The sequence below is a fragment of the Canis lupus genome, chromosome 33 (assembly GCF_003254725.2).
Source record: "Canis lupus dingo isolate Sandy chromosome 33, ASM325472v2, whole genome shotgun sequence".
NCBI lineage: Eukaryota > Metazoa > Chordata > Mammalia > Carnivora > Canidae > Canis > Canis lupus.
Genome location: NC_064275.1, coordinates 17631160 through 17651231, shown reverse-complemented (window position 1 = coordinate 17651231; position 20072 = coordinate 17631160). Strand labels below are relative to the sequence as shown.

General features: G+C 41.8%; 1 protein-coding gene across 2 annotated transcripts in view; it reads right to left on the bottom strand.

Moving 5' to 3' along the window:
- Positions 1-2739: 2739 nt before the first annotated feature.
- Positions 2740-20072, bottom strand: part of GTPBP8 (GTP binding protein 8 (putative)) — a 75999-nt gene continuing 58666 nt past the window's right edge. The window contains exon 8 of one of the 2 annotated variants that reach the window (XR_003147552.3): positions 2740-3194. The gene's annotated coding sequence lies outside the window, so the exon portion shown is untranslated. The remainder of the gene's footprint in view (positions 3195-20072) is intronic. The other variant, XR_007407871.1, reaches the window with a different exon arrangement.

The following is a 20072-nucleotide window of genomic DNA, read 5'->3' as shown; positions in this document are numbered from 1 at the left end:
TGCTAACGCTTAGAAGCAGCCAAGATGTCCTTCAGGAGGTGAATGGAGAAACTGTGGTACTTCCATATGATAGGATATTATTCAGTGATAAAAAGAAATGAGCCACCCAGCTACCAAAAGATACAGAGGCACCTTAAATGCTTATTACTAAGTAAAATAAATCAATTTGAATGATTCCAACTATCAGGCAATCTGTATGGTTCCAACTACATGAGATTTTGGAAAAGGCAAAAATATGGAGACACTAAAAGTATCAGTGTATGCCAGGGGGTAGAGGGGCGAGAAGAAGTGATGAAAAGGTGCAACACAGGGGTTTCCAGGGCAGTGGAACTACTCTGTTTTCATACCATAATTGTGGATATGTTTCATTGTGCATTTCTCAAAGCCCATAGAATGTGCAACACAAAGAGTGAACCCTAATGTAAACTAGGGACTTTAGCTAATAACAGTCAACCAGTATTGGCTCATAGTAAGAAATGTACTAACACCAATACAGGATGCCAATAGTAGGGAAACGACAGAGGAAAAGGAATAAGGGAATGGAAAGGAAGAGACGATATATGGGAACGTTCTGTACTTCCGTTCAATTTTTCCAGAAACTTAATACTGTTCTAAAAATAAAGTCTATTATTTAAAAAAGAGAGAAAGAGAGCCCTTTCTTCAGTATTGACTTTTAGCTGCTTGTTGGAAAGATCCTATGTAAATGTCGACTTACTGAATCATTCTTAATGAAAGGCAGAAATGACTTCTGAAGACATAAAAACAGCTTGCTAATATAAAGAAAAAGATTCGGGCTGCAATAATACCAACACTGTTGGTGTTACTCAGTAAGGCAGAGGAGCCGAGGAGCCGTCACTGCAGTGGTATCATCCTATGCTCAGGACAGTCCACAGGGTGCTCTCACCAGCAGAATCTGATCCTCTGTAAGCAGTGACTTCCTATGACCGTCCAATGACAAAGAGAACAAAAGGTCCAAATCCCCACTTATGGAAAGAAAGGCAATCTGCAGAGGATGGATGAACAGGTGTTGAAACCACAAAAATGAGATCCTGGGATCAGTGTTGCCGTAATGGCCTAGTCCGAGATTCCTGGCAAGTCATGCAGCCACACAGATGTTTTTCTTTGAGTATCTTCACCTCTGGTGTCCAATTGGTTTGCTTGCCATTCTCAGCGCAGACATTTCTTCTGAACTCTTGCCCACAAATGGAACAGAAAATGTCCTTTCTTTTGCTTAGAGAAAGCCCAATCTTACTTTTGTGAGTTCTGCATCTTCAAAAATTCTGGACAGTCTGTCTGGGCTCCAGTCCCAAGCTAGGATTACCTTCCTAGGTGCCAGACTGTGGCCCAGGCCAGACAAACTTTACTCCTATCTTTGCTGTGATACTTTGTCTACTTGGCCTAGTTTCCCAGTTGTTCATTGCTCTTACACTCAGCAATTAGACTTCAGGGAAATATGCCATTTATATATAACATTCTCTCGAATTCATCTCAACAAATTTGTCTGACCTACAAAACAAGACTGCAGAATCTGCAAAGAAAAATAATAGTTCTTTTCCTTGGAACCTGGTTCTCTAGCTAAGATGTAGATGTAGATGTAAATTGCATGAATAGAGAACAGTTCGTTCGAAGCCAAGATAATAAACGAGGGCTTGGCGTTGAGGTACTGTCTGTATATGTGAATGCCAAGAGGATTCAAGGAAAGGAGCGGATACCTGTGGGAAAACCTTGTCAGCGAAAACTTTTGGGAAAAACTGATATGTAAGACCTAGAAGGAGATTTGTTTGTTCTAATGTACACATTTTCCTTGGCCCAGCAAAGTAACTAAAAACAATTGTGGTTTCAGTGTTCAGGGAAAAGAGAGGAAAAACTAGTAAAGCCAACTTGGGGGAGCAGAGGAAACACAAGGCAAAAGTAAAATATGTCACCAACCATGTATTTTTTCAGTTGAGTTATTCAGTATACTTTTCCCACTTGTATGTGATTATGAAGCTTTAAACCAGGTGATTTTCTTTAAAGATTGTATGTATTTATTCATGAGAGACACACAGAGAGGCAGAGACATAGGCAGAGGGAGAAGCAGGCTCCATACAGGGAGCCTGATGTGGGACTCGATCCTAGGACCCTGGGATCATGACCTGAGCCGAAGGCAGATGCTCAACCACTGAGCCACCCAGGCGTCCCAAACCAGGTGATTTCAAGACATTTCCTGTATCATCCTTTTCTTCCCCCGCCTTTTTTTTTTTTTTTTAAATCTTGCCTTTACTTCTAGTGGTGTTGGAATAGGAAATTAGTAGGATAAAGATCAAGACTTGATTTTACCGAAATTAAAGTTGCCAACCATAACTCAAGGAGTCTCAAATAAGATGCTATAAATCGTGTGGAGTTCAGGGCACACATGTAGAAGGTGAGGGAGGGAAAAGGAAGTGGAAGAGCTGTATTAACTGTGTTTTAAAAGATAAGTCACTTCGAACTCTGCAAATGAACAGGCCATCAGAAAACCTGAGGCGTGGCCAGCACTTCTAAGGGCTGGAAAACAACCGTGGACTCAGAACATTGTTTATGTTAGTAATAATCTCTCTTTGGAAAAGGAGGACAGTGGTCCTGACACCTAGGAAGTACTATAGTATTAGTTTTTATTATTCACATGTGATAAATAAACACAAAGGGTAAAAAAAATATATATGTAAAAACCCAGTCACTCTTAACATTTGGTTGGTATATTATTTTTAAGTAACCACATGTTTGCTCTTTCCAAAATAAATGATATCTAGGATGGAAATGAGACAGTTTAAATCAATGTTGGTCTGGGTCTAATAACAAATTCATGTTTTTGTTCAGATGAGGAAATAAACTTTAATAATTACATTAAAATGACCTTTGATTGCCTGATATTAAGATGTCCAAGACAGGCGAATGTTTAGACTATTTAAAAACACCATACTTTTTTTTCTTTTTTTCTGATTAAAGACTGGTTTAAGAGGATAAATCAGTATCACTAGAAATGCAAGTCTTTCCCATCAGAAGAACCTTCTTTTGTCTTTGGGGCCAATGTTCCAAATCTGTTGGAAGAGCGAGTTGTCTAGTTCCTTGAGGTTCTCTGCTGGCCCCCACGAGTCCTTGTGCCACACCAAAACTCTGCTTGCTCTGGATGGATGTCCTTGCCATAGAATGGCCCCCGCTGGTCGAACCACGTGCTGGAAGATGCAGGCAGAAGAAAAGGGTCCTTAAGTGCTCCTCAAAAGCTGTGCATTCAGTGGAGGAAATGAATAGCTGGCTAGAGAACTCATCCGTCCTGGCTAGTTGGAAAGGAACATCCCGGAGACTGCCTCATTGAATTATTTCCTTCTGAGAAACAAAAAAGTGGGGATACACAGTATCTTAGCTGCCTGAAAGACGTCTCTTCTATTTCTTCCATCTGTCAACATCTGTGAGTCTAATAATTGTCCTGGACCTCAGTTCCTCATGGCTACTTTGGTGAGGGGGACCCTGCACATCATATGTCAACCTCTAATCGTCTTTTAAAAAGACACATTTCAGCTCCCCCAAATTACTTTTTTCTTAAAGTACAGGAATTTTGTTTATCTGACTTCCTAGAGCTATTGCACAGGAATATTCCAGAGGCAATTTTTCCATTAAAAGATGCTGGACAACAGAATGGCAACCTGAGGAGGAAAGAGTCAGAACTGCTGCATGGACATAACTCATCTCCACAGAAGGTCAGGAGCAATTTGAGGTGAAGTGCAGTTTTAGGGAAACCTAGTCTTGCTAAGAAAAATGCAGAGAAAATTTATTCCAAATAAAGGCCAAAATTAATTTTAAGAGTTTTCTTGTGTGAACAGTTGAATGTTTATGCAAATATTACGTTTTGAAAGGAAGAACAGGAGCAGGAAGGTGAGGCCAGTATTAAAAGGAAAGAACTAAGAGTCAAAATCATCGGTTTGTAGATTACCTGATAAACAATTCTGGTTTTGAAAACAACTTGGAATTCTTTTTTTTTTTTTTTTTATGATAGTCACAGAGAGAGAGAGAGAGGCAGAGACACAGGCAGAGGGAGAAGCAGGCTCCATGCACCGGGAGCCTGATGTGGGATTCGATCCCAGGTCTCCAGGATCGCGCCCTGGGCCAAAGGCAGGCGCCAAACCACTGCGCCACCCAGGGATCCCCACAACTTGGAATTCTTAAAAGTTATTTCAACGTGCATAACTTCACATGATACTCATAGCAGGGGTAACTGCTTTTTTTTTTTTTAAGATTTTATTTATTTATTCCTAAGAGACACAGAGAGAGGCCGAGACATAGGCAGAGGGAGAAGTAGGCTTCCTGTGGGGAGCCTGATGCAGGACTTGATCCCAGGACCCCAGGATCACACCCTGAGCCAAAGCAGATGCTCAACCACTGAGCCACCCAGGCATCCCCAGGGGTAATTGCTTTTATTTTTATTGTGAGTATCTTTAGTTTTGAGACTATGTCCTATAAAGGTATGAATTTTGAAAATATAAAAGTCCTTGGAAGATAATTTTCTATGGGTCTGAAGACAAATCAGTCTTCAAGGTGTGATAATGGTGCTTTTCCAATTTTCTATTTGGGCTTAACAATTTTAGCATGTAAACATCATCATTAATAGAAGGGAAAAAATAAATGTTCCCTCTTAAAAACAAAACAAAACAAAACATGAGACTGTTCAATAAATAAGATCTATTGTAAAATTAGAAATTTGGTTTCAACTCTGAGGATGAAGTTGTAAAGAGTTGGCCACTTTTGATTCTGAAGTGGGTCTTTGTAGTTGTCTCCTGAACCCCTGGAATAAAGAGGGTTGATTTGCGATGGAATCTCCAGAGCCCGCAGTCATATATTACAATATGTTGTAAATCCAGAGGGTACAATATAGATTTCACAGGGGGCCCGGGGGTTAATTGAAATTCCATCTGTTTCTTCTCTGTGGCAAACTTAGTATCCTGGGATATTAGCTCAGGATAAGATATGACATTTACAACTTTTTAATTTTTAGGCTAAAGTAGAAGTTTGTCTAAATCTGCTCCTCCCTTTCTACATCTTACCTTCTATTAAAAAAAAAAAAGTTTACAAGACAGCCTCTATTTTCCCCACAGCTGCCCCTGAGGCAGCCCCCCTTCTTTCCAGTGCATGCCGGGCAATGCCATGTATTCTTAGACTCCCAATGGCCCCCATTACTGTCAATTAGTTACGGAATGCTACAGGGATTCATGCCTGACAGCTCGGGTAAAGGCAGGAGAAATGGGCCCAGTAGGGAGCGAGGGGCCTGATTCTTTTTTGTGCACAAGAAATACCTTTCTCAGCAAAGCTTTTAATGGCCTTCCCTTCATTCTTTCCTTCTGCTCTAGCGCTGCGCCCCCCATGATCCCAACACATCATATACACATGCGCTCCTATCTTCACACACTGACACGTTTGTGTGACTATCGCCCAGGACTGTGAGAACTCTCTGGGCAGGAGGCTCTGAAATGTCCTTATAACCTCTGAAAATTACAGAGCTTTAACATTCCAGTATATATCTTTGCCTTAATCTGATTCCTAACTTCCTCTCTTCAGTAGGTTTCTTGTTACCAAGTGCCTCTTTGGCCTCTGGCTTTTTAGCATATTTTCCTTCTGCAGCTCTCCTCCTTCCAAAGAAGAAATGCATTCTCCCCCGGCCACAGGCTCTGGGTCGGGAGCCCACTGTACCATGTGGTCAGAGCTGGGCAGGCGGTTGTGCTTGGCCTCTCTTGCCACTCCCAGGCCTTTCTGACTTCTTCCTCTACTTCTTGCCTTCTCCTCTACTTTCCCACAATTTCTCCCTTTCCTCCTCCTATCTGTGCCTAGATTGTTCCATTTACTCTGGAGGCTTGAGGCCAGGGGTTTTGTTGTACTCATTTTTGTTCTCTCTCTTCCCTTCCTTACCCACTCCAAGTATTTATCACAACAGGACAAAGACTTTGTTTTGTTCACCAACATATCTGTACTCCATAGACTAGCACCTGCCACAAGTAGGAGCTCAGTAATATGTGTTGAGAATGAATGCATGCGTAAAAAAGCATTTAATGCCATTGGTGGTATTCAGGGTTAAGGAGCACCCAGCATCCCATCGAAATGGTCTGCTGTTCCTAGTCTGCTGTCTTTGCTTTCTTGTAGGAGTCTCAGCCTTTTCTTAGCATTTGTAACAAAGATACACTTAGGAAAAGCCTACCAGAAAAATAACATGTCCCAGCAGGAAATAAATACAATGCTTAAAGTGATTACACTTCTCTGATGGGTTTGAAAAAGATGACAGAGTAAAGGTATAAGATGATGACACACTAGAGAAAAACACTCTCTGGGGCAATTCATGCCTGGGTTACACACTGTTCCAGGCCCTTCCTCTCCTGGAGCCCAGCCTTGTGGGGGGTGTTGAAGAGTAACCCAAGGACAGTTTCAGCCCATCAAATCCAGACGTCTATTATAAAGGGCAGAGGAAAGATCCAGAAGGCAATATGATGGAAACAGGGAGGAATGTAAACATTGGAGGGATTTCCTGAGCCCAAGAGTAAGGCTGCAGGCATCTCTTTTAGGGCTCTTGCCCTTGACACTTGACACTGCCCACAGCAGGACTCTGGTCTGCAAAATGCAGCTATTTTATTATGGTCAACCCATCACCACCCACATATTGCTGTAAGAGTCTTACAGATTCATTAAGCTTCGTATTTATGCCATCTGAGAGATACTTCCAATGCTGTCTATCAAATCTGTCTTACTTCAGTGCTTTTCAAATGTTAATGTGAATGTAAATCACCTGGCAATCCCATAAAAGTGCCGATTCTGGGGAGTGTCCTGGGTTTCTGCATTTCTAACAAGCTCCCAGGTGATCTGTTACTGCTGGTCCACTGACATACTGAATAGCAAGACTTTATTTCATGATCTTGGCAAGAGGTAGAGAGGGCTTTGTAAAGATAAGTTGACTCTAACCTGAAGGAGAGAAGCCAAAGTCTCATTGATAAAGATTCTGACTCCTCAGCTAAGAAAAAAGATGTATTTATTATGATTCTCATAGCTTTCCTTTTTGGTGAGTATATGAGGTGCTTGGAAATAATCAATGAGGAGATCCCTGGGTGGCTCTTCAGTTTATCACCTGCCTTTGGCCCGGGGTGTGATCCTGAAGTCCCAGGATTAAATCCCACATCGGGCTCCCTGCATGGAGCCTGCTTCTCCCTCTGCCTGTGTCTCTGCCTCTCTCTGTGTCTCTCATGAATAACTAAATAAAAATATATATAAAAAAAGAAATAATCAATGAACTCATGAGCTAGATACGCTAACTCTGTTTGTCCAGTGTATATTCAATGCTTTTTCTACCCACTTGAACAAGAATTCTATTACAAAGTTTCAATTTTGTTTGTTTTTGTTTTAAACAGTGGAGTTACTTCATCATGAAGAAAGAAATGAGTCATTGTAGGATAAGGCATGAGGTTACTTGGAAAAGAGTATGATCAGCTAACTACTTTGTTTCTTTCCTACCTGCTAAAGAAGGGGCAAAGAAGAGGTAAGGTCCATAATAAAGTTCCATTGGTAGCCAATAAATATGATTCTGATTGGAAAGACGCACAACAGAATATCCACACCTGCATATGGTTAATCCTGCCCGAGGTATCTGGTGCTAGGTGCCATTTGGGAGTGCAGATCCAAAAGGAATGGACAGTCTAATTTGGAAAGAACACAGTAGGGGATCCCTGGGTGGCTTAGTGGTTTAGTGCCTGCCTTCGGCCCAGGGCGTGATCCTGGAGTCCTGGGATCGAGCCCCACATCCAGCTCCCTGCATGGAGCCTGCTTCTCCCTCTGCCTGTGTTTCTGCCTCTCTCTCTCTCTCTCATGAATGAATAAATAAAGTCTTTTTTAAAAAAGGAATATAACACAATGAAAATGAAACAATAATTTAAAATGTAAACTATAATTTTTCATTGTTCATAAACTTCCAGGTGTTCATGGGAGTTAAAGGGAGTTTATGGGAAGAAGAGATTGAAATTGAGATGGTCAGGGAAGGTTTTCTAAAAGGTAAGATATGAATTGGAATTTGAAAGAAGGTTAAGCCAGGAGATATGGGAACAGAGTGATGAATGCATCAGGAAGGACAAACAACTGTGCAGAGGCCAGAAAACATAAAGTGTGATGGGGGCTTATGGGTAGAACAGTCTGCTGGAGTGATTTATTTAAAGGAAATATGGTAGAGAGAAATGTAAGAACAACAAAGTTGGGATCAGATTAAGAAAGGTCTTGAATGTTAGGCTACAAAGGTTGGACTGATTCTGATGATGATGATGATGATAATAATAATAATAATGATAATAATAACCACTGTATATTTTGAGTAGAAGAGTACATTTTAACCAAAGTATTCTAATAAGTTGATTTCAATAGCCCAAGTGTAAGGCATAATTATTAGGATGGTAGCAAAGGACACCAACTATGTGGGATAGAAGGGTTGACCAGAAGGAATCATAGACTTTAGTGACTAATTATACTCAATGAGTGGGCAGTGACCTTGAGGCTTGAAGTTAGTAAAATAGAAAATAATGTGTGGGGATTTAATTTGAGATATTTTAAGTTTTAAGTACTATGTGGACATATAAGTGGAAAAATCCAATAGATAGTTGGAAGTGTGACAGTAAGACCCTGTTGAGACAGGGTGGTGACTGAAACCTTGGGAGTGGAAAACAAGGAACTCCAAGGAGTTTCTCCAAGGAAAAAACATGCAGATATTGAATCTGGGGAAGTGCCCCTAAGTATGGCCCAGATGGGAGAAGAAGCAGAGGCACACAGAGAATGAAAGAAGAGAGGGGAAGATGGGGTGACAGGGGCTACAGCACTGAATGCCACAGAAGAACCCAGCATGACCAGATCAGGGGAAGGTCCTTCAAGGCTACTGGTGCCTTTCCCAGTGTGGGCAACTCAGAGTGGAAGAGTGAAAACCAGATGACAGGAGACTAAGGGGTGAGCAAGTCATAACAAAGAAAGAATTTATGGACTTTTCTTTAGGCAAAAGTAAAAATAGAATGGAAACTGAAGGGGAAATTAAGACAAGTGTTGTTGTTGGCCTTTACATCTATTATAATGGTGACATGATTTTTTTTGTGTATTGATTAAGGGAAAGGAAAAAAAGGGCAGAGAAAAAAATAGTATTTTAAAAATTGCAGAGGAATGGGAATTTGAGGTGGTAAAATCCTGAAGGAGATGGGCTTCCTGAGAAAAGGTGAGCCCTATAAATGGCAGCATGGCAAAACAGAACAAAACAAATCTAAACCAAAAAACTCCCCAAACAACACTGCCTCCATATATTTGAAAGAAAACAGGTGCAGGCTTTTGGGGGTCCCATTGCCTCAATCATGTGAGACGGTTTTCAAGTTCTGGGTATGAAGGTAAAGTAGGAGAATGGAGACTATTTGGACCGGCCATCCTATTAGGAAATGGGCAAAAGATGAATAAAAAGCATCATCAAACAACAGCTGAGATGAAGGTGAATTTGCCAAATAAGCAGAAACACACACCTAGAGACAGTACACAGGGGGCATGACTCAGGGATGTGGGACCAACACAACAGACTGGGGACAATGAAGCTCCAGAACACAAGATGTTGATGAAGACAACGCCAAGGGGGCTGGCCTTTGAGTCCCGGTGGTTAATAACCTCAACCAGCATGATCCAGAAACTCTGGCATATCGACAAGCGAAAGATGGTAAGGAATGCTGGACCACGGCAACTATTTAAAAAGCACTTGTTGGGAATCAAGCAAAGGACAATAACTCAAGGAGCCTGGATGCTCAGCGCTCTGCTTGGATACAGCAGAACCACCAGGCCGCGTCCTGCCCTCCAACGTCAGTGTAGTTGGGGAGCGGCGCTGAGCACAACCGAACCCTGAGAGCACATCCACATTGTGCAGTAGATCTAGACAGGCCTTCAGGTAGGTACCATGAGGAAGAGCTGGTTGGAGCAGAGCCGGCTGAGAAGTAGCCAGGGCGGCAGCATGGAAGTGGTCTGCCATCCTACGTCCTTCACATCCTCACCAATAGTCATAGCCAAGCTGCACAGCCGTACCTGCAAGACTGGAAATGGAGCCGAGGCAAGGGTAACTGTGATTTTCTTATCATGTGAGGGAGACTTGAGAGCTATAATCTCCCTGCACAGAGGAGAGAGATCTGAAAGCAATGCTCATCTTCCTTCTGTGCCTGGTGTGGGGTGCTTTGCTCACCAGAGCAAACTGTGTTAAGAAGAAGGAATGAGATTTGGGAGTCCTTTTTAAACAATTCTTTAAATTTATTTTCTTGGGATCCCTGGGTGGCGCAGCGGTTTGGCGCCTGCCTTTGGCCCGGGGCGCGATCCTGGAGACCTGGGATCGAATCCCACGTCGGGCTCCCTGCATGGAGCCTGCTTCTCCCTCTGCCTGTGTCTCTGCCTCTCTGTCTCTCTCTGTGTGACTATCATGAAAAAATAAATAAAATCTTTAAAAAAAAATAAATAAATTTATTTTCTCTCCTGTTTTACTGAGATATAATTGACGCAGAACAGCATGTATGCTTAAGTGTACAACACAATGATTTGATATATGTATACATTGCAAAACGATTACCACCCTTCTAGTAGCGTCACTTTTCATCCAAAACAACACAGGTTCCCTAAACTTCCTCATAATTCGATACTGAATTCAACCCTTATGAAACTCTTGATCCAATATCTTCCTATAATGGCATTCATAAGATTAGTTAACATCCATTACCTCACACAGTGACGTCTTCTCCTCGTGATGAGAAATGTCAAGATCTACTCTCAGCAACTTTCAAGTACGCAGGGCAGTATTGTCAAGCATAGATGAGAAGGGCAGCTGCCGGAAGCCGCTCCACAGCTCACAGCCACCCAGTGCATGAGTAGTCTTTAGGAGCATCCCTATGGGCTGTGGTGAAGACCGCTCCCCACTCCTGGAGTCTCCCTCCACTTCAGAGCCTGCTGTTCAGGTCATTCAGGCCTGGGGGTGGGGGTGGGGGTGGTTCTGGCTCTGCTACTTACCAGCTGTGTAACTTTGGGCAAATTGCTTAAGACGATTGAGTCGCATTTCCCTCCTCCAACGGGGTAACAATTCTTGTAGGAAAAGTGTATGGCACTAGGCAATTACTTGATGATTTTGTCATTTCCAGTTGCTCTCTTTCCCTTACCTTCATTGCTTGGTATTGAAAAAGTAGTTTCCTCCTTCCTGTTTCTTTCATTCAGTCTAGGCAGCTGAGAGTCTTCCCCTGGTTGGATGGATCTGGCCGAAGCACCTGACCATTTGCCTGGTACTGGACTAGTGCCCCTCTGATCCCCCCCCACACACACACACACACGTGAGGCCTGGAGTTCATATGTTTAAAAGTCTCTACTCCCGATTAAGACTGCTATACCTATTCAGACTCAGGTACCCCATGAGAACACATAATGATATTGTACGGAAAATAGATGAATTATTTTCTACCAGGCTGAGTGCATTAGGAGGCAGCAGCTGCCTCAATCACAGACTTAGGAATAAATTGAAAGGGATCCGTCTAATTGGAGACTTAACATTTCAGAGAAGTCCACCATCAAAAACAACTTCCTTTTTTTTTTTTTTTTTTTGCTTGTTGAAACAGTCTACCGTTGAATCTTAGGTTTGCTCCAATCTTTCATTTTTGCTTTTTTGGGTCGAAAATTACCGTCACTCCATAGTGGATGTTTCCTTTACCTGTGATCATGTGACTCATGTCCTTGTAAGGAGTCAAGGACTGAGGCATCCACTGAAGGAGGAGAGGGGGTGGTGCACAATGGAGGATGGAAGGTGCAGAGGCTGAGTGGGGGTGATGGGAGAAGGCAGGGAGAGTAGCGGGGTGGGGGGCACTGGCCCTGAACTGAATGTCCCACATGTCCAGTTCTGGCAGGCAGGTGTAAAATTCAGCAAATCTGACTCAAGGAAACAACTTTTCAGATGTGTCTAAAGTCTTGCCCAGTGTCCCACACTTTTAGGTGTGTGTGTGTGTGTGTGAGATGGGGGTGGGGTGGCTGTATACTCAGAGTTGAAAATAAAAAAGCTCCCTCTATTGACTCCTGAATGGCTGAGATAAAGAGAACCACATGGGACTCATTGTCAGAAATGAGAGCTCAGAAGCTGGCCTCCTTTTTCCCATTATTGTGCTATTCTCCTCCTTCCCCCTATCCCTCCCACCTCAAAATGTTTCCCCAGCCCCCACCCAACCCCCACTGTCCCCCCCAATAGCCCAAAGACCCTCTTTTCAAGCTCCCACTGTTGAGGCCCCCTCTACGGAGCCCAAGACCTCCATTCAGAGTCACTGGTTTGGGTAAAATCCCTTATTCACCCCCTACCCACCCCCCTGCCCCATCAGCTGAGCCTCAGTTCAGACCTCACAAAACAAAACAAAACCAGGCCATAGAATTGATGGTTGCTGCTGGAGGACCCCCCTCCGCTCTGTCCCCCAGGGGCTCCTGCCAAGGCAGCTTCTATTCTCCAGTTCCCTCCCTCCCTGCCCCCAATCCTGCTGGATTTTTGTAGTTAACAAGCGCACACTGTTATTATTGTGCCCCCTATCATATTTATTCCCTTTCAGAGCTGATCCGCACTTTTGTCAGAGGCAACCGAGGCATCTTTTGACATTTTAGCCTTTCTGTCTGCTGGGGAGTGATGGCATTGGTGGCAGCAGGGGTGACCCATGCTTCTAAGATGGAGCAAGCAACGCAGAAATGAGGAAGAAGAGAACAAAACCCCAAAACAACAGGGACTGGAGAGGAAAAAGAAAAACATTGTAACTTGTTAGTGACCCAATGCGAAAGAGGTAAGGGGAGGAGGACGCTAATGAGTTTGATGACAGTTGTATTTAAAAGAGTTTTATTTCCCAGCAAGGCTGTGAGTTGGCTAACTTCGTGATAACCCTCAACTAAACTTCCATTTTCACAAGTTACCTAAATTTGAGAGAAATGAGAAAGGGAAACAGAGAAAGTGAGAAGGGGTGGAACCCAGAGAGATTCAGAGAAAAATAGCAACCAAAAACCAAAAAAAAAAAAAGAAGGAAAAGAGAGACAGAAATAAAAATTTCTTTTTAGTGTTCTTAATATAACACACAATTGCAAGTAGCTAATAGATTTGGCAAAGGTCCCTTGTACATTTTCTACATGAAAACCTTAGGAAATGTCACCAGAATCTCCAAACTTAAAAAAAAAAAAAAAAAAAAAAAAGAATCCCCAAACTTTGGTGATTAGTAAGCTTCCCAGATTCTTTCATATTCATTTCCATTAAGAATTTTGTGGTCATAGGCTAGAAGTAACGTCTGAAAGTGTTGTTCTAATTAATGACTACAGCAGAGTGCTGTAATGTCAATGGAGAGAAACTTCAAGAAAACACAGCTAATTAGTTTTCATTTGACCTTGCAGAAAGGGACATTTTTATTCCAACTGTACATCTGAGGAAAGAAAGCTGAACAGCACTGTGATTTGCAAAGGCCCAAGGTAGGACAGAGAACATCTGACTGCTGGGACCCCAGCCAGCTCCTCAAAAAACCACAGCCTCCATTTTTCATGATCATATTTCTAGGAAAGAATGCATTTGTAGTGATGAGGAAATCTGAACGACAAAATTCAAACATACTCCTATAGGAGAAGAGCCTGTGTCAAGAGAACTTAGTTAAGGGAAGAGATTAGCCTGTGGGATTAGTCATCTCCTGACTTGATTTTCTTTCCTTATAAGACAAAAAGGGAGGAAGCTCATAAAAAGGCTACATAGAGGGAGATGCTCCAAGTCACAGCCTCTCTGATCATGTTCTTTCACTTTTCTAAATAATTTGTTGTATTCTTAAAGACCTTGTTTTTCCAAATTGCTCAAAGCACTTACAAACATTAATCGAACCTGAGGACAGTTGTAGGTGACATATATTATTACCTCCTACTTTTAGATGGAGAAACAGGCTTAGAGAAATGAAATTTCTAGTGCAAGGTTACTCAGAAACTCCACAATAGAACAAGGTCTAGAATTCATCATTCCTAGGCTGAAATCCACCCATCGTATCATCCAATATGTCCTCCAACAAAATTTCCAATGGCCAATTCTTATTTTTATGCCCAAGCTTTCCCCTGTCTCCTCCTGCAAACTTCATTTTATTTTTAAAGATTTTATTTATTTATTCATAGGGACACAGAGAGAGAGAGAGAGAAGCAGAGACACAGGCAGAGGGAGAAGCAGGCTCCATGCAGGGAGCCCGACGTGGGACTCAATCCCGGGTCTCCAGGATCATACCCCGGGCTGCAGGCGGCGCTAAACCGCTGTGCCACTGGGGCTGCCCTCCTGCAAACTTTAAATGGTGCCAATCACACTTTTTATAATCTTTCCTGAGATATGAAATTTAAGATTCTCACAGGTTTTGCTTCAGAATAAACCCTTCAACCTTTACTTTATTCTCCCACCATATAATTTCTACTCATCTCGGCTGACTCACTTGTATTTGGAGGCAGAAGCAGGATACCTGCCCCAATTTTCCTTTCTCAGGACTACAGGTACCCCTACTGGTATTAGTACAAAAATAATTGCTCCATGATATTTGTATAAAAGGTTTCATTTAATCCTTCAGTTGGATTTTGCTATAGTCCTAAGACTTTTATAGACAAGGAAACTGAGTCAGGTTCAAAGAGGTTATGTATCTAAAGTCTCATGGCTAGGAATTTTGTGTGGGGGCTGGGATGGAATGCAGGGAGACGAGAACCAGGTCTTCTGGGACTCAGGTACAGAATATTTTATGCTAATGTTGGAGAGAGTGGCTGAAAAATGAATTTTCTGTATATTCTGAAGAAGTTAACGAGCGCAATATGGTCTTTGAAAAGAATTCAGCCTCGAAGACAATTTGTAGTTTGACCTTGTAGATTATTCTATTCCTTAAGTATTACTAAGGAACCTAGAACCGCTACTCGAAAACAGGAAGACTGCAACAAGTGTAAGGTAAATTGCAATCTATTTGGATGCAGAGATGTGAAATCTGGTTGACATTGAAACATTCTCCTACATTGTGAAAGATCATTCATTCATGTAACCAACTAGTAGAGTTTTGGGGTCAGGGTTATGGCTCATTTTAGAAAAGTATCTTCTGTAGATGTGTGAAATTTTAAAATATTTTTAAATATTAATTTTTTAGGTTGAGGTGGGTCAATAGTGTTCAAGTCATCTATGTCTTCACTAATTTTTGGTCTAGTTCTATCAGTTGCTGAGAAAAGGGTGTTAAAATCTCCAACCATGACTGTGTATTTGTCTATTTCTCCCTTTAAGTCTGCTCATTTTTGCTTTGTATATTTTGCAGCTCTGTTATAAGGTGCATACTCCCTTATTATTTTATGCCTTCCTGATGAATAGAGTCTTTATCATTATGGAATGTCCCTCTTTATCTCTAGAAATACTCTGCCTTAAAATCTGCTTTATCTGATATAATAGAGCATTCCATCCTTCTTATGCTTACTGCTTGCGTGGTTTATCTTTTCTACCCACTTACTTTCAATCCTGTATCATCTACTCAAGCTCAAATACATCTAAATTCTTATTTATATAAAAGCTTTTGTTAATTCTATTAGTATGAGTAAAATACTGAGGGTATGATCATCTCTGGATGAATAAATAAGAGGAAATTTCTGAACTTAGCTAAAAGGTTAAAATCAGGCACAGGTGGTCCAGTGCACAGAATTTGCCAGCTCCCTGACCCAAGTTCAAAAGTCATCATCTGACTTCTCCATGTCTTCTCCTCTCTCTTCTCAACCAGATTTCCCAAAATCTTCTCCCACTTTCCACTGCCATCTTTCCCCCTTTCTCTCCAAAAGGTAAACACTAACCCATGACCTTGTCACTTGGTCCATGATCATTAAGGTTTTCTCAACTCCTGCATCCCTGCCTTTCATCTCTTCAACCAAAAGACACAATCAGGGAGTTTTACTGAATTTCTTTCTTTCCTGAGACTCTCTCCTCAATGCTCCTTTTGTTTCCATTTTAACCCCTTGGTTTGGTAATAGCTCACATTTTTGATGCCTCTTTATCCCTTTTTAAATCCCTCCATAAAACTTACTTTTTTTTTTCAGTCTCAGTTTTTTCCTCCTTTCCAGCCACATCAACTCAACTAGATGTCTCCCTGTTTATTCAGTGTTTTGTTTAAGCCTAAATCAGACAGTCAACGCCTTGAGGCTGGGGTTTCATGCTCAGAATTCTGTGCTTTGCAAAATGCCATCTGCACTTACCACACTCTACAAATAATAAATAATCAGACCAAAGAATCAGAAAACTGGTGCCAGATCACTGATTAGCATAAGTACTCAACACATAGAAAGAGCTGCTGCTGCTGCCACAGAAACTTTTTCTCCAAGAAAATGAGAGCAGTGAACAAGAAACTTGGAAGAGATACTTGGTCACGATTCAATTTGGATGAGGTAGAGGATGAAATGACTGTGGAGGGGAAGGTCCTCAGGGCTCCATCTCACCCTCTGTGTCTTAAGGAACTGTGGCCTGAGAGCTCCCTCTAGGTCTTGTCTTATTCTTCCCTGTACCCAGCCCCTGGCCCAGTGCCTGACATGAAGGAGCCACAGAATAAACATATTCTTGAACTGTTGAGTTGAACTTAAAGAGTTAGGGGTACAGTTATCTCATTCCAGTGCCTAGCTATGCCTCTTGTAGGAAGGGAAGTCTAGGAAGATGATTTATAATATACATTTTTCTAGCTGTGTAAGATTTCCTCAAGACCGAGGTCTCAGCTGGCTCTTCATTTAAGGGGCTCTAGATCTCAAGAAACCGGTTGAGGGGCCATAAGTCTCTATTGTAGTGATTCAGCTCAGAGTTCTGTTGAGCAAATCTAGTTTTCCTGCTTTTACAAATCAAGAAAACCTTTAGTAGACTGTCCATCTATTCAGCTCTAGGAACAGCAAAATTAACTAGCCAATGCCAGTGACCTTGGAGGTTCAAACCATTCTGTTTTATTATTTTGGCTCTTTTACCCATTCTAGTAATCATATCCACCTTGCCTTTGTGACTGTCTGCCACTTAGCCCTGAATCCCGGGGAACCAGTTAGATGGAAAAAAAAAAAATCTGCCGAGCATATAGTGGCAGATACAAGTTTTCTATATCTCTAATTTCACTAAAAAGTTTGAATTTTTATCATCAAAAAATGCTGCCATTTGTTTTCACAGAAGTAACATGAAAATGTCAAGAAAAGCCTACTGTTCATCAGTCTTTTTTTCAAGTAAAAGGTGATATTCCATGAAAAAACCCTGCTAGTTCAGCTCCCAACTCAAACAGTCAAGTGCTTTTTCTCAAGATGACTATCATATTTTCAGCATGCAGCAGAAGTGCTCTGTAAATACTTTCCCTTTGGGGGCACCTGGGTGGCTCAGTCAGTTAAGTGGCCAACTCCTGATTTCGGCTCAGGTCATCTCAGGGTCATGGGATCAAGCCCTGCATTGGGCTCCTCACTCAGTACAGAGTCTGCTCCAGGATTCTTTCTCTCCCTCTCCCTCTGCCCCCTCCCCTGCTGCTCTCTCCCCTGTGCATTCTTTCTCTCAAATAAATCTTTAAAAAAATACTTCCCCTTTGGAATATAAAAATAGTGAAAGGGATTGTAAGGGAAAGGAGGAGAACTGAGTGGGAAAAATTAGAGAGGGAGACAGACCATGAGAAACTCCTAACTCTGGGAAATAAACAATGGGTTGCGGAAGGGGAGGTGGGTGAAGAGTTGGGGTAACTGGGTGATGGGCACTGAGGAGGGCACCTGATGGGATGAGCACTGGGTGTTATACTATATGTAGGCAAATCGAACTTCAATAAAAACAACAACAAAAAATACTTATTTAATTACACAGAATATTTAAAAGATGTTCATTCAAGCATTAAAACCTAATACGATTAATATTATTCCTGCTTCATCAAGGATATTCTTAAGTGCAGTTAACACTTTCTTTTTATTATGAGTGTGTGGCAGTGTAGATCAGAAAGGTGACTAGTATAGTTTGGTGATCCTGCTGGATTCTTCCAACATACTTTACCCATAATTGCTTTTGTACCATCAGCGCAACATAGTGACAAATGGAAATAATTATTATGAAAGCAGTTTTGATCTTATGCACCTATCCTTAAGGTCTGGGTGTTGCAGACCCCCAGGACTTGGTGGACTACATTGTAAGAACTGCTGCTCTACAGTAGCTCAAAGAAGTTCTGATTTTTTATCTAAGATAGGCCACCTTTGCATCCAGAATTCAATCAACCAACTCATGGTAGAGCCATTCCCAACTGCTCTTGGCTGCTTGAACTAGTACTTTGAATCCAGAATCTTGGTTTAGTGTGCCCATATCAATGAATTAGGCCATTTCCAACATTATATTCCTTCCACACTGATCTGTCATCTTTAGGATCTATGTAGGATTCTCATACATTTTCCCCATTTTCTGTGAAAATGGGCAAAATTGTGTAATTCTTTTTGTGTATACTGTACCTTTTCATGGATCATCAATTCTGCACGTTACCGTTGGGGCCTGCTGGGACTTGAGTCTAGTCGTGGGTCTAGAATCAATGAGAGTTTGTGGGGGAAGGTCTAAAAAAATATCAGGAGTTACCTGTAAGGCCAGTACCCCAGGATTATCCATTTCAGGTTCTTTGGGTAGGGGAGACTAACCTCCATAGACAGGAAGGAAGGAATGCTCCTTTCAGCAGTGAAGACTCAGAGAACTTAGGGGTTTAAGGTCAGGATGTGGCCATATATCTTCATTACAATGTGAGCTGGGAATCTGAAGCCCTGAACTCACCATTTTAAGTTCTCCAGCTTGTTAAGAAGTATCTAATTAGCTCCTTTATATTTCTTATCTTTATGTTCTATGACAACGTCTGCTTTTTCACAAAAAGCTTTGACTTCTGTTGGCAGTTGTTTACACATGTTTGCACATAATAGGTGATAATATAAATTCTGTATTAGAATGACATAGGCTACCAGTGTTCCCCTTTACCACTGGCAGTAAGGGAATTAATGCCATTAAATCCAATCAGATTAAAGTAACAATTCCAGAAAACCCAAAGCTAATTCAGAGAACCCATCCTTAAGGCTCTGCTGCTCTAAAATCACTTCCAGTGCTAGTTTCTATATCAGTAAGAATCAGTAAGCAAACCCGTAAGTGACATAGAGTAAGGGACTTTTAATAGGGATTAGGCCTTGCACAGTAATGGTTAAGCAGTTTATTTAAAGCCATGCCTCCATATCTCATGTGGGGCCCTAAGTCACCAAGGCCAATAGTCAGGAAAGAAAATTAGATATAAACTGGGAAGAGCAGATATCCATTAAGTGCTTACTATTATGTGCCCTCTGCTCTTCTGGGCCCCAGAGCAGTGTCCTCTGTGCATCTCATCACTACTGACTTTGCTGGCATTCATGGCAAATGTGAGCAGCATACTGAGGTCCCTTTTGGCTCAGGCAGGGATAGTAATCATGGCTGGAAGTCTTGATATGCAGACCCCTCATATGCAGACCCCTCTGGAATTGAGCTAAGACCTGTATTTGGCCTTGGTCCAGGTGGTCTCCTCTGCTGAGTATAACCCAATGCCAGATTAGCAGACCCTCTGTGGCAACTTCTCCAGATAGATCCTCACCTTAATTTGAGCTCTGTATGCCCTGGATAACTAAAGGTGGTTTGGACAAGCTAAATTAATATGCCTTCCTCTGCTCCACACCATACTCCTAGGTTTACATTAAAGTAACACATCCCATGTCAATCAAGGGCAGCACAAGATGTAATCTTCCAGAGCCCCAAGTGAGGAGTCAAAATAAAGATTCCCTTCCTCAAAACTCACTTGCTTCATTGGATGTTTCTAAGGCACCCCTGACATTTCAACTCATGGCCTGTGTACATATGTACATGCTGGGTGGGGTGCGGGGAGGGAGAGAGAGAGAGAATGAATTCTATGGATCCAATAGTGTGTTGGTCATCTAGATCTGTTACGAAAAAAAAAAGCCTTAATGTGTAATGTTTGCTAATTTCTGTAATGAAATGGCTGATTTCAAGCAACCAAAGATTTAAC